This window comes from Gopherus flavomarginatus, chromosome 16 (assembly GCF_025201925.1).
Source record: "Gopherus flavomarginatus isolate rGopFla2 chromosome 16, rGopFla2.mat.asm, whole genome shotgun sequence".
In the NCBI taxonomy this organism is placed as follows: Eukaryota; Metazoa; Chordata; order Testudines; family Testudinidae; genus Gopherus; species Gopherus flavomarginatus.
In genome coordinates, this window is record NC_066632.1 from 6,459,749 (window position 1) to 6,473,866 (window position 14,118).

Sequence of the window (14,118 nt, forward strand, 5' to 3'; positions counted from 1 at the left end):
CGGGGACACACAGGAGTCAACGATGAGTCCAGCCCCACCAAACCAGAGTCACACCGGGTTCTCGCCTTCTGCAGCATCAGCAACAAGGAGGGGGGGGGCCACAATCTCTCCTATGCAGCCCCCCTCACACCCTGCCCTCAGTCCCTCCACAGGGGTAAGTGACCGGACTGTACAACTCCGAATGATGCACAAGGAGGAACGGGGACTTGGGATTCCCCTGCCGCTGTAATGGAGAGAAGCAGAAGTGACCCTGACACACTGGGTATTCTGGTGGTGTCCTATCCCCCTACCCCGGTTGGGACTGATGGAGCAATGCATGCTGGGAATGGTAGCCAGAGGCCGCCTTTCTGGGCGCACGCCGTGAGCCGTGTTGGCTGGAGGCAGGCCCGTGGGGAAGAAAGGGGGGAAGGGATAGGTGGGGTCGTTTGGTCTGGTCTGCTAGGGCACTGGCCTGCTGGCAGAGAGAGACCCCCCACCCCCAGTGTGTCACTGGCCAGGCTGTCAGCTGGGGGATCCGCTGCCCCCCGATACTCACGGCTAATGAAGAAGACGTGAGCTGCCTTGTAGTTGAAAGTGGGGGTGCCCTGGAAGTCACTGATCAGAGCCTGCACCGACTGCAAAGGTGGGAGGGGAGTTGTAAGCACCAGCCGAGCCCCCTCCCTGTTGCCCGAAGGGACCAGCCCATGCCCAGCCCCTGGGGACGCAGGGCCCAGCATGATGCCGTCAGGAGGTGGGCTGGTTTTCACTCCCCTGTCTCTGGGCTCCCTCCCCACCTGGAGCAGGGCATGCGCCCATGTGCCTGGGACAATCTCAGGGCCCAGCCACGGACGGGACCTGGCATTGGCCTTGCTGCTGAACTAAGTGGGCTCTGAGCAGTGCCCAGGGAACAGCCGGACGAGCAGCAATCCCAGGCAGCTGCCATCAGGGCCTACTCCCTCCCCGGGCACCACACTGGGCACCTGCAGCTTCGCCACACCAGCTAGCCAGGCAGGGTGTTCGGAAGCTGATTGGACGCTGCAACCGGCCACTGTGACAGGTGAGAACCTGGCTGCCCCGTCCCAAGCCCCAGATCATGGTCCTCTCCTACAGCGCTCCCTCCACGCGCAGCCCCTGCGGGTTCTGGGCTTCACCCTGCTCTGCCAGTGCCCCCTGCCCCTGGTCTCCCTCCACTCGCCTCCCTGCTGCAGACGCAGGAGTCTCCTCCCCCACAGCCCCTGCCTCAGCGATTCTCCTTTGCTTTCAGTCTCAGCTGAGGTCACCTCTCTCCGCCTGCTGCACCTTCCCATCCAACCCCCATGGGACTGCACTGCGGAGAGGTCTAGGGGACAGTCTGTGCTTCACGTGGCAAAGAACACGAAGCCCAGCTCCAGGGAAGCAGCCTCCTGGGGAGCCCCTATTGCCCCATTCCCATCCTGACGTCGTGCTGTGCATCCCCCCGGACAGCGCCACCTCCAGGCAGCACTAGGAGCTGCCCCGGGTTCTCCCCTGCTCCCCATCCACCTGCTCCAGGCCCGAGCTCCTACCTTCTCCACAGGGTTGAGCAGGTAGATGGCCTCCAGGCTGGGGGTTGGCTCCCGGCACTTATCAATATCTTCCACAACTAGGAGAGAGCAGACACTGGGCGCAGGTCAGTGTGTCCTAGCCACCCGCCCCAGCTGCTCTCCACTGGGATGGGGGGAGGGAAAGCCAAGGGGAACAGGGATGTTCGCTGGCAGCAGGCTGGGGGGTTCTGCAGGCCACAATGCAGCAGCTGCTTTGATGTGGGGCCGAGGGCTGCGATGCTGCCACAGTACAGAGCAGGGAGGCAACATCCCTCCGTACCATGCTGGGGGCACCCCACTAGAGTCCTGGCTCAACTCTGTGCCCCTCAACCCCAGGGCTCCTCCACCCTGGAGCAAGGAGCCAGCATTCCCCCTCCCCAGCCAGGACCCTGCCTGCAGCGTGGGGGAGGAGCACTGAAGAGGTTCCAGGGGCTGAAAGCGCCAGGCTAAGGGAACTGGACCTGGCTGGGAAGGTACCAATAGCAAGGAGGGCATCTAGGGCACTGAAAAGGGTGGAAATTAGATGCAAACGTAAATGTAGACAAGTCAACTCCCCAACTGTGAGGTATGTCCAAGGGAGAGGGGAGCCCTGGCGGGGGGAGCAGATGGGAGGGAGGGACCACTAACGCGTGATGCCTTCGTCCACGATGTCAGACATCTTGCAGCATGACAAGAGGATGCGCCTCCTCGGGTGGTCCATGGTCAGCACTTGGAGTAGCGAGAGGAGAGCTGGTCACTGACCTGAGCCCAGCCGCCCACCATCATCTTCCATGGCACAGCCAAGGGAGCAGAGCGACTGCTAACAGCAGAGCCGACGGCTCCCGGCCCAGCCCTTCCACAGTAGATCGGCAGGGCCGTTACCAAGCCTGCACTTGGCTGAGCTGACAGTGCTAAGGACTGCGTGAGGAGCGACAAGGAGAGTGGCTCCGAGCAGAGTGGCTGGTACGAGATGTAGGAGACGGAGACAAACCTGGGACACCCGGCCATTCGGAATGGCTCCATCCTCCTAGACTGGAGATCAGCCTCTTCGCCCAGGTGACAAGGTGAGTGCAAGAGGCAGGGACAGAACCCAGGAGTCCTAGCTCCCAGTGCCTACTCTGATCCACCACATACCCGCTCCCCAGCCCTCGGACAGAACCAGGAGCAGGGCACAGAGAAATGGAACAAGGGGAGTCTCCGTGTTCCCCTAGGAAAGTCCTGTAGGCCATCGGCCCAACATCTCAACCACCTTCCTGCCATGCCGAATGAACTCATTGCTCTGTGCAGCCCAGCATCCCGCTGCACCAGATCCAGCCACTGGGAAAGCTAGTCACCTGTGCTCCCTCTGCTGCACCGGCCGAGCCCACTTCTCCACACACCCTAGCCCAGTCCATGCCAAGGGCTCAACAACCTGCCTGCCCAATGGTGCATACTGTCCCCATGCTTGGCGCTCTCCTGTTCCTCCTCCCGCCCAGGCTGGCTCGCTGGACCCAGTGGGCTGATCCGGTGTGTGTGTGGGGGGGAGATATGGGGCTGGCTGGACAAGCTGGATCTGATCCAGCGCAGCGGGAAGGCAGACATACCCAAGCTTAGCTGGGGATGGATGATGGGCTAGACAGAGCAGGGATCTGATCCAGCCTGGAAAAAAGACAGTTACTCACCTTTGTAACTGTTGTTCTTCGAGATGTGTTGCTCATATCCATTCCAGGTAGGTGTATTCGCCGCACGTGCACGTCTGCCGGAAACTTTTTACCCTAGCAACTGCAGTTGGCTGGCAGGTCGCCTCCTAGAGTGGCGCCAGTTTGGCACCAGATATATACCCCTGCCGCCCCGCCAGCTCCTCAGTTCCTTCTTGCTGGCTACTCAGACAGTGGGGAAGGAGGGTGGGTATGGAATGGATATGAACAACACATCTCGAAGAACAACAGTTACAAAGGTGAGTAACCTTCTTTTCTTCTTCGAGTGATTGCTCATATCCATTCCAGGTAGGTGATTCCCAAGCCTTACTTAGGCAGTGGGGTCGGAGTGAGAAGTCACGGCCTGGAGCACTGCAGAACCGAAAGCCGCATCATCTCTGGACTGCTGAACCAGGGCTTAATGGGAAGCGAATGTGTGGACCGATGACCAGGTCGCCGCCCTACAAATCTCTTGGATTGGCACGCGGGCAAGGAAAGCCAGAGATTATGCCTGTGCTCTGGTGGAGTGAGCAGTCACACGGCTCGTCGGAACGTGGGCCAGGTTGTAGCAGGTCCTGATGCAGGAGGTAACCCAGGAAGATAACCTCTGGGAGGAAATGGGCAGCCCCTTGACCCGGTCCGCTACCGCCACAAATAACTGGGGGGACTTGCGGAAGGGTTTGGTCCTGTCCACATAAAATGCTAGCGCCCGACGGACATCTAGCGAGTGGAGCTGTTGCTCCCTGCAGGACGAATGGGGCTTTGGGAAAAAGAGTGGGAGGAAAATCTCTTGCTTAACATGGAAAGCTGAGACCACCTTGGGAAGAAAGGCAGGGTGAGCCTCAGCTGTACCTTGTCTTTATGGAAGATGGTATACGGTGGGTCCACTGTGAGGGCCCTCAGCTCTGACACTCGTCTAGCTGAGGTAATGGCCACTAGGAAGGCAGTCTTCCACGAGAGGTAGAGCAGGGAGCAAGTATCTAATGGCTCAAATGGAGGGCCCATGAGCCCAGTTAGGACCAGGTTGAGGTCCCATGAAGGGGCAGGAGGGCGGATTTGTGGATAGAGCCGCTCCAGTCCCTTCAGGAATCTCGCCACCATAGGGTGGGAGAAGACAGAACATCCGTCCATTCCAGGATGAAACGTGGAGATGGCCGCTAGGTGGACCCGGAGGGATGACAACGCCAGACCCTGGGTCTTGAGGGACCAGATGTAGTCTAAAATAGTGGTGACGGGAGTCTCCATAGGGCGAAGAGCTTTCTCTGAACACCAGCAGGAGAAACGCTTCCACTTAGCTGAGTAAGTCGCCCTGGTGGAAGGCTTTCTACTGCCCATGAGAACCTCCCGAACCGGGGTGGAACAGTGCAACTCGGAGCCTGTCAACCACGCAGGAGCCATGCCGTAAGGTGTAGAGATGGAAGGTCCGGGTGACAGAGCCTGCCGTGGTCCTGGGTGATCAGGTCCTGATGTAGGGGCAGGGTAACTGGGTTGGCTACTGAGAGGTCCAGCAACATGGGGTACCAATGCTGTCTGGCCCATGCTGGAGCTATCAGAATCACCTGGGCTCTGTCTCTGCGCACCTTGAGGAGAACCCTGTGTATCAGCGGAACGGGAGGGAATGCGTAACACAGGTGGGCTGTCCATGGGATCAGGAATGCATCTGCTAGAGACCCAGGTTCCCGACCCTGGAAGGAGCAGAATGCTCGACACTTCCTGTTCTGCCTGGACGCGAAGAAGTCCATCCGGGGACGACCCCACCTCTGGAAGAGTGAGAGGGCGACGTCCGGACGGAGGGACCACTCGTGCAAACGGAAGGATCTGCTCAGCCGATCCGCTAGGGTGTTCCGCACTCCCGGTAGATAGGAGGTGGAAAGGTGAACCGAATGGGCTATGCAAAACTCCCAAGGCACATTGCCTCGAGACACAGAGGAGAGGACCTGGTGCTGCCCTGCTTGTTGATGTAAAACATGGTCGTCGTGTTGTCGGTGAACACCACGACACAACGACCTTGAAGGAGATGGACAAACGCTTGACAAGCAAGGCAGACCGCTCTCAACTCTCGATATGGAGGTTGATATGGAGGTTGATCTCTTGAGGTGTCCACAAGCCCTGAGTTCTCTGGGTGCCGCAGTGTGCCCCCCAGCCCAGATCTGAGGCGTCCGTGGTCAGGGATGCCGAGGGTTGGGGCGGATGGAACGGGAGCCCCGCACAGACTACAGAGTGGTCCAGCCACCAGCGAAGGGAGGCCAGCACCCTCTGAGGAACGGTGACTACTGTGTCCAACGAATGTCTGGCCGGCCGATACTGCTCAATGAGCCATGATTGGAGAGGCCTCATGCGGAGTCGGGCATATGTCGTTACGAACGTACAGGCTGCCATGTGGCCTAGAAGGGCCAGACATGTTCGTAGAGAGGTCAGCGGGGCCGCCTGCAAGCGTAGAATGATGGCCGACAGCGACTGGAACCTGGGCAAGGGTAGCAAGGCCCTGGCCAGGGTAGAGTCCAGAACGGCCCCGATGAACTCCATCCGCTGCGTGGGGAGCAGAGTAGACTTGTCCACATTGATGACGAGGCCCAAGGCAGCAAAGAGGGTGCTGATCCTGTCGACATGGTCGCGGACCTGCAGCTCCGATGTGCCTCGGATCAGCCAGTCGTCCAGGTAGGGGAAGACGTGAATGCGGCAACATCGAAGGTGTGCGACGACGACTGCTATGCATTTTATAAACACCCTCAGGGCAGCAGAGAGGCCAAACGGAAGGACCGCAAATTGATAATGTTGGCGGTCGACCGCAAATCAGAGGAAACGTCTGTGTTGGGGGGCAATGGAGATGTGAAAGTAAGCGTCCTGCATGTCGAGGGCGGCGTACCAGTCTCCGGGATCCAGGGATGGGATGATGGTTCCAAGGGATACCATGCAGAACTTCAACTTCATGATATACTTGTTGAGTTCCCGCAGGTCGAGGATGGGCCTGAAGCCGCCCTTGGATTTGGGGATTAGAAAGTAGCGGGAATAAAACCCCTTGCCCTTCTTGTTTTCTGGAACTGCCTCTATGGCTCCCTTGACAAGGAGCGCGTGCACCTCCTGACAGAGGAATTGCTCATGAGAGGGGTTCCTGAAGAGGGACGGGGATGGTGGGTGGGAAGGGGGGGGCAAAGAAAACTGCAGGCAATAATCGGCCTGCACCATACGCAAGACCCAACGGTCCGATGTTATTCGGGTCCACGCCGGGAGGAAAAAAGAAAGGCGGTTGGAAAACTGCGGGGAGGGATCCAGAGGAGTAACTGGTACTGCGCCCTCGGGCGCACCTTCAAAATGAAGGCTTAGGCCCTGGAGGGGCCTTGGCGGAGCCTTGGTTCTGCCCCTTTTGGCTACCGGACTGCCTGCGGCGGTTGTTCCTGCCGCGGCGCCTAGAGAAGTCCTGCCGCGGGTGGAACTGAGGGTACGGCCACCGCTGCTGCTGCTGGTTCTGCTGCCGGAATGGCCTGCGCTGTGTCGCAGGCATATGCATTCCCAGCGACCGTATTATGACCCTGTTGTCCTTGAGGTCTTTTAGTCTAGGGTCTGTTTTATCAGAAAACAGGCCCTGGCCTTCAAAGGGGAGGTCCTGGATTGTGTGCTGGAGCTCAGGTGGAAGGCCAGAGACCGGCAGCCAAGAAATTCGGCGCATCGTGAGCCCCGAGGCCAGGGTCCGAGCGGCCGAGTCAGCAGCATCAAGGGACGCCTGTAGCGATGTTCTTGCTACTTTCTTGCGCTCGTCTAGGATGGTGGAAAACTCCTGGCGGGCGTCCTGGGGCAAGAGCTCCGCGAACTTCCCCGCCGCTACCCACGAGTTAAAGGAGTAGCGGCTGAGGAGGGCCTGCTGGTTTGAGACCCGGAGCTGTAGCGTCCCCGCCGAATAGACCTTGCGGCCCAGGAGGTCCATGCGTCTCGCCTCCTTCGACTTGGGCACTGGTGCCTCTTGCCCGTGGCGCTCCCTGTCGTTCACCGACTGGACCACCAACGAGCAGGGTGTCGGGTGAACGTATAGGTATTCATAGCCCTTTGAGGGGGCCATGTACTTTCGCTCCACCCCTCGCGCGGTCGGAGGGTTGGAGGCCGGTGACTGCCAGATGTTAGTGGCGTTGGCCTGGATTGTCTTTATAAAGGGCAGGGCCACTCTGGTGGGCGCATCGGCGGAAAGGATGCTCACCACCGGGTCCTCGATTTCAGACACCTCCTCCACTTGCAAGTCCAGGTTCTGTGCCACCCAGCGGAGGAGGTCCTGGTGTGCCCTAAGATCCAGCGGGGGAGGACTGGAGGACGAGGTACCTGCCACTGCCTCATCCAGGGAAGAGGACGAGGAAACCCCCGGCAACAAAGTGTCCACGGGGAGTTCCATGTTGGGCTGCACCTCCGTCTCTGGAGGGAGCTCTGGGTCCCGGTGACTGGACCTGCCGTCTGCTTCCGGGGAGTGAGGGGGTCTAGATATCGTTGCCTCCAGTGGCCTGCGTTCCCCCGTAGGGCGGGGGGTAATGTGTTGCGGAACCTGGGCTTGGGAATACGCCCATGGGGTCCAAAACCCCCACTGTTGAGGCCCTCGCTCTTGTGGTGGAGGGTCCTGGAACAGGGCCGAGTGTCTGTCCTGGCCCATGGCGTAGGCGCTGTAAGTCTGTGAAGAGACCGATGGCTCCCTAGAAGGCCACGGAGGCGCAGAGCCTGATTGGTATGCAACTCTGTGTGCCGAGACCGACGCTCCCCTCGGTGCCGAGGCTCGGTGCCGCGACCCACATCGGTGCCAGGATCGGGATCGGGAATGGCGTGATGACCGGTGCCGGGATCCGGATCGGGATTGGGAGCGATGTCGGTGCCGGGAGCGGGACCACGACCTTCGATGAGCGCGGTGCTGGGACGGCAGCGAAGACCGGGACCTGCCACCGGCGCGGTGCCGGGAAGTCGACCGGGATGGGGACCTACCACTGGTTCGGTGCCGGGAGGTCGACCGAGGAACCGAACGCCGAGGTGAACGGCTCCTGGAGTCTTGGTGCCGGCGGTGAGACGAGCCCGACCGGGACCATGCAGATGGCGATCGGAGCCGCGAGTACGACCGGTACCGCCTGGGAGAACGGTGCCGGGACTCCGAGTGGCGCCCCGAGCGCGAGCATTCACGCCTCCGGGGTGATCGATGCCGGGACTCGGGAGACAGCGCTCGAAGCATCGGTTTACCCCTGGAGGTTACCTATCCCAGGGGTGCTGGCTGAGGCTGCGATTGCTCCGTCATTGCGATCAAGTCCCGAGCCGAGGCAAAGGTCTCCGGCGTAGACGGTACCCATAGCTCAACCCCTGATCTTAAGGGGAAGCTAGGAGGGGCTGTACTCGACGGACCTTCCGGGCCCGGAGTCGACAGCAGCCCTGCAGGCGGTGCCGCGGCCAGGGTAGGTGCCTGGCGCTCCACTCGGGCCTGCCTGGATGATGTTGCAGACGCCGAGGGACGTGAGTCTGCTCCCGGTGCCAGAGATGGTCGGTGCTGGGGAGTCTTGCCGGTGCCGGCGCGGTCCGGTGTCGGAGTAGAACTGGCTGACTGCGCCGCCGGCGCCGGAGACAGAGCCGCTTCCATAAGGAGAGCGCGGAGTCTTTGGTCTCTCTCCTTCTTCGTGCGAGGCTTAAAAGCCTTGCATATGCGGCACTTCTCGCTGATGTGCGATTCCCCCAGGCACTTAAGGCACGCGTCGTGGGGATCGCTCGTAGGCATCGGCTTCTTGCATGCCGAGCACTGCTTGAAGCGCGGCGAGCCAGGCATGGGCCCGGTGCCAGGTGCCGGGGAGGGCAACGGCCCACCCGCGAGCGATGTTAAACAACTATATACAAGACTCTAATTAACTACTATATTAACAAACTATCTACTACTTATCTATGAACTATTTACAACTAAGACGATGAACAAGTACAGGAGAGCTAGGGACGTGGAGGACAGCAAGCCGCACTCCACAGTTCCAGCAACCGACACGGCGGTAAGAAGGAACTGAGGAGCGAGCGGGCCGGCAGGGGTATATATCTAGTGCCATAGTGGCGCCACTCTAGGGGGCGACCTGCCGGCCCACTGGAGTTGCTAGGGTAAAAAGTTTCCAGCAAACGTGCACGCGCGGCGCGTACACCTACCTGGAATGGATATGAGCAATCACTCAAAGAAGAACTGAGTTTTTCTCCAACAATTAGGGGGTTCGTCCGGGATGGCAACGCCTACTGAGACACAGACAGCTGCTACGGATCATTCCCCTTCTAACCCCATGGCGCCACAAGAGAGGTATGAGACCTTTTGAAATCTCTATTGGGGTATCGGAGGAGGACTATCCGTGGGGCCTTCTGTCCCTGTTGGGCTCACGCCATCTGAACTTATTGACTGTGCAGCAAGTTCAGATGCAAGGTGGTATTGGGGAAAGGCACCAACAAGGTGAGTTTATAGCAGTACTGGGGAACTGCTTGGCTGGCCAACAAGGTAATGCATAGAGAAATGCATTAGGTAATGCATAGAGAAATGCATTACGTATGCACCGGTGCTGAGGGGTTTTTACTGCCTCAAGAGGGGCTGTCATACTGCCTCATGGTATTGGGTCTGGACATAAGGTACAGATACATCATGGTATTTGGAAATAAAGGCCTTGGTGTGTGTGTGTGTGTGTGTGTGTGTGTGTGTGTACACACACACACCAGTGTGAGTGACTATTACCGGAAGACGCCCAGAGTACTCTGCGAAACGAAAGCTCATGACCAGGACTACTCTAACGCAAGCCCAGTAACAGGAGGATCTTAGAAGGTCCGACCCACAGTGGGCTGACTCGTCCTGGCATCGTCCGGTGAGGAAGCTACCTGGGTGTAGGAGTGTGTGTACCCACCTACCCTTCCCCTTTCCTTTCCCTGTGGGCTGCTGACAGTCTGATCATTTCACTGGATGCAATCAGAGTAAGCGGTGCCGTCTCCCTGAGACTAGCCGACGCTCTTTGCTGAAGAGAGATGTAGGAGGGTCGTGGCGTCCTTATTAGCCTCTCCTGTGTGAGTATCCTGTAGGGAGAGATCATTAGTTTATGTGCCACTAGCGCGGACAGGGCATCACCCTGTGTGTGTGTGTGTGATTGGAAAATGGGTGGGGGACAGTCTAAGCATTCCACCTCACCCCCTAAGGGTACCCCAGCATATTACATGTACATGCATTATGGTCCAACAACCTGCAGGTATTTAGAGAATTGAAATCTTTACACGTGTGAAAATCCATCTAAACAATGCCCACTAGAATGTACCTTCAATCTAGATAAGATCATACATCTAAGAGGAGCTTTTAATCACCAAAAAGCCCTGACACAGTGTGAGCAATTTGTCTGTTGAGGAAAGGAACGGGTTAATTTGAACTTCAGCTTGGCCTAGGGATAAAGAGGAAGTTGCTCTGCGTTCAAGGTCAAGAATCAATGCAGACTATGCTAAGTATGAAGAAAAACTGCTTTCGGCTTCAGCTGGCTGTGAAAAAATATAGACAGAGGCAAACCAAAGGCACTACAAGTTACAGAACTGAGATTACATTTGCAAAGCTTAGCTGTCCAGGGAGATCCAACAGTGTGCCTTTGTGACCCCAGAGCCGGTGTGGCTTGGTGACACGGAAGAAGCTAGAGGCAGCCGACCTGGATTGGAATCTCTGAAAGAGACGCCGCAGGAGATTTCAGGGCTTAAAAGAACAGCCCTCCCAAGAGCGGAAGCATGTTGGAAATTCTGTACAAGCTGTATACAGGATAATCTCCCATCCACCTCTCCCCCTTCTCTGAACATTATACACAGAAGTGGCCAGTCTGGATGTACGTGTGTGAATATGAAAGTGGCTTAGGGCTTGGGGCATTAAGGTTTTTCCTGAGTGATGTGGGAGCGTTCCCAACACTCTCTCCGTTGTTGTTCTATTATTTTATTAATGAAGCTTTAAAATTCAGTTATATAGTGTGTTTTCTTTATCTTCCCCGACGATCCTGTAGTGTCAGCCTGATCACCTGACACGAGGGACAGATTGGTAACAAAAATTTGTCACAGTTTGGTGAGCAATTAAGAATGGGGGAGCCCTGCAGAATTCACACTATCTGTTTGTTTTACCCTTGTTATTTTATGTTTGCTTTGTTTGGTACTGTTGGTGTTGTGTGTTGAGGACTGCATGAGTAAAAGTGAACCCTAATAAGATAAGGAAATAATAGGGTTCTGGTTATATTCTGGTTACCTGGTTACTGTATTTCTGTCTTATACCTTTGGGTGTTAGGTGTGTGGGCGGAACTGAGCTTCTTGTTCATAATTCCTCAGGGTGGAAGCCATAGCATGAGAGGAAGCCCTGAGGTCGTATTAAGATCCTTCTGTTCCGTCCCCTGTAGCAGTCAGTATAAGCAGAGATTGCTGGCTTGGATTTTTTGGATTAGACCATTATTCCCTTCTTCTTTCTGTTTAATTCTCTATCTGAGTGCCAGAAAAGGGGATGAGTGGGTCTCAACGGAAACCCTCTAAGGATAGCCTTTTGGATTACATGTTAAATAAATGGCCTTTACCCGGTGTTCAGAAAGAAATGCTAAAGCGGAAAGTTCTTGATGTCTTTAAAATGTTTGTAAATAAATTCTGGTAAAGTTAATTATGTCCCTTTTAAGGTAAGAATCTTTAAGCTGTGGATAGCTTTGGATCCAGAAACAAGCCAGAAAGCATCTCTATTAATGTAAATTATCTAACTGATCAGGTAGAAGCCACTGAAACCTGGGCTGCCTATGAAACAAATACAAGAATATATGGGGTAATTCCTCTGTTTTGCCTGAAATCAACAAGGGTATTTGTATATTTTAAGTGATGATTGACTGCCCAGAAGGGGTAGATCTGTTTTTTGTTTTTTGTTTGGTCTTTCAAATAATCAGAGAAAACTGATGCCAGTTGAACAGCATTCAACATACCACGCATTTACTGGCACAATAGGAATTATGTTTTGTGTTCTATGTTCTGTTTTGTGGTGTTTGTCTCGTGGCCAAAATTGTTGTGTTTAATATTTTCATGGGATAGTCTAATTTAAAATCAAACAGAAGGGTTAAATGCAGATACTCGTTTTATTCAACTTGGAATACAAAGTGTTTGGATAAATCAGGAAAATGTGATATACTAAAGTCTAATACATTTCTGTAAGTAAGAAAAAGAAACTTCATTGGCCAAATCTTTTAGTGGAAAATTGTTATTAAAATTTGCATCCCAACAGTCTTTGGAAGCAAGGACATGAAAAGTTAACCCACTCCCCATATTGTACATGGGATCCTTCTGGCTACCTTGGATTTCTAACCAGAGGGCTGGGGATGGTGGGAAGCTATTGGACTAGAGGTTGTATTGAGTGAACTCCTCAAAGTGGGTGTGCTCGTCCTGGCTTGTTGCTACAAAGCTCTGTAATAAGATTATTTTAGTGAAAGGGTATATGTGGCATACATTGAATAATAAGACTAATGGACTATATCATGACAATGTTTATGTGTTTGTTGTTGGGAAAAAGGTGTATGAGTGAAGAATGGAAGTTTCCTTTGTAGATTAAAAGAAGCCAAGAAGGGGAGAAGGAAAAAGAACAGAATGAGTTAACTGGAAAAAAAAATAGCTAGCATGCTTAGGCTAAAGAAAAGACTGGCCCCATTCAAGGACACTGCACACAGCTAAGACTTGGCTGACAACCAAGAAAAGGAGGGCTTGAATGTGCCCAAACAGCTATGAGATCTGCGAAACACTGCCAGCCATTAATGAAATGTGTTAGGTTTCTTTTCTCGCAGGTAAAGAAGCGCTACCTAAAGATTCTAGCAGCCCTGCCACTCCTTGGAACCAGGAGACTGGATCTATGTAAAGGTCCACCAACGAAAGCCTGCTCTGGCTCCATGCTGGAAAGGCCCTTATTAAGTCCTGCTGACTACCAACACCACTGTGAAGTGCCAAAGACTGACTGCTTGGACCCAGATTCTCACTGCAGAAAGACCCCTCTACCTCGGGAGGATTCTCCTACTGATGATTAGCCAATTCCTCCTTCTAGCTCTGTTGTGCCTTCTGGACAGCAGGAAAAAAGGACAAAGTGAAGTGCTAGTAACCTCTTCCTTGTCCACTAAGAGACCTACTGTGCCTTTGGATTTTTCTAGATGAATCAGAACCATGGCAGGGTGATGTGCTGGTAACTTCTCTCCTGTAGGATGCTGAACCATGACTGTTTTGAGGAAGAAGAAGGAACACTCACTCCTCTGACATTGCCAAAGTCCAGGAATTCCTGACTAGAAAGGACATTAAGAACTGACCCTGGTAAAGAAACAAAGAATTATACACTGGCAGGAAGAAATTTGTGAGACCCATGCTTGGGAATGTGGTATTGATTGGATTTTGGAGTTTATTCTACAGGCTGCACCCTGTGTTTGGGATAAATCCTTCAGCATGTATTGCTCTCCCTAACTGGATTTTAAATAACAAATACCCAAAGAGTTTGTTCTGCCACTGGAAATTTTACCTGTATTGAAACCATTCCAGTGACTGATAATGTAAACTGTACCTTATTGCAATACACCCACTCCTATGCTATTAATATTAGTGCCTTTTGTAAGTACCTGAGAATAGTTAAAGAACAGATGTGATATAGTACTACACCAGAGATGTATTAGGATATCAATGGACTGTGATTAAAACAACACTAGGGACTGTCAAATTTACATTGCCCTTATCCAGTTTCCCGATCAGCTCTACATACCCAAATTGCTCACAAGGGGCTGCCATTAGATTAGCACAACAGAGGACCTGGGTTATTTCCTCTGGAAGAAGAGGGACTTGATCAGATCCCTATGGGATGGGAGCAATAGTGTAGCAGTCATTTGGAATATTCTTTAAAGCCAAGAACTTGATGAGAAATTGGGCCAACTAGAAAAGGCCACTAGCCT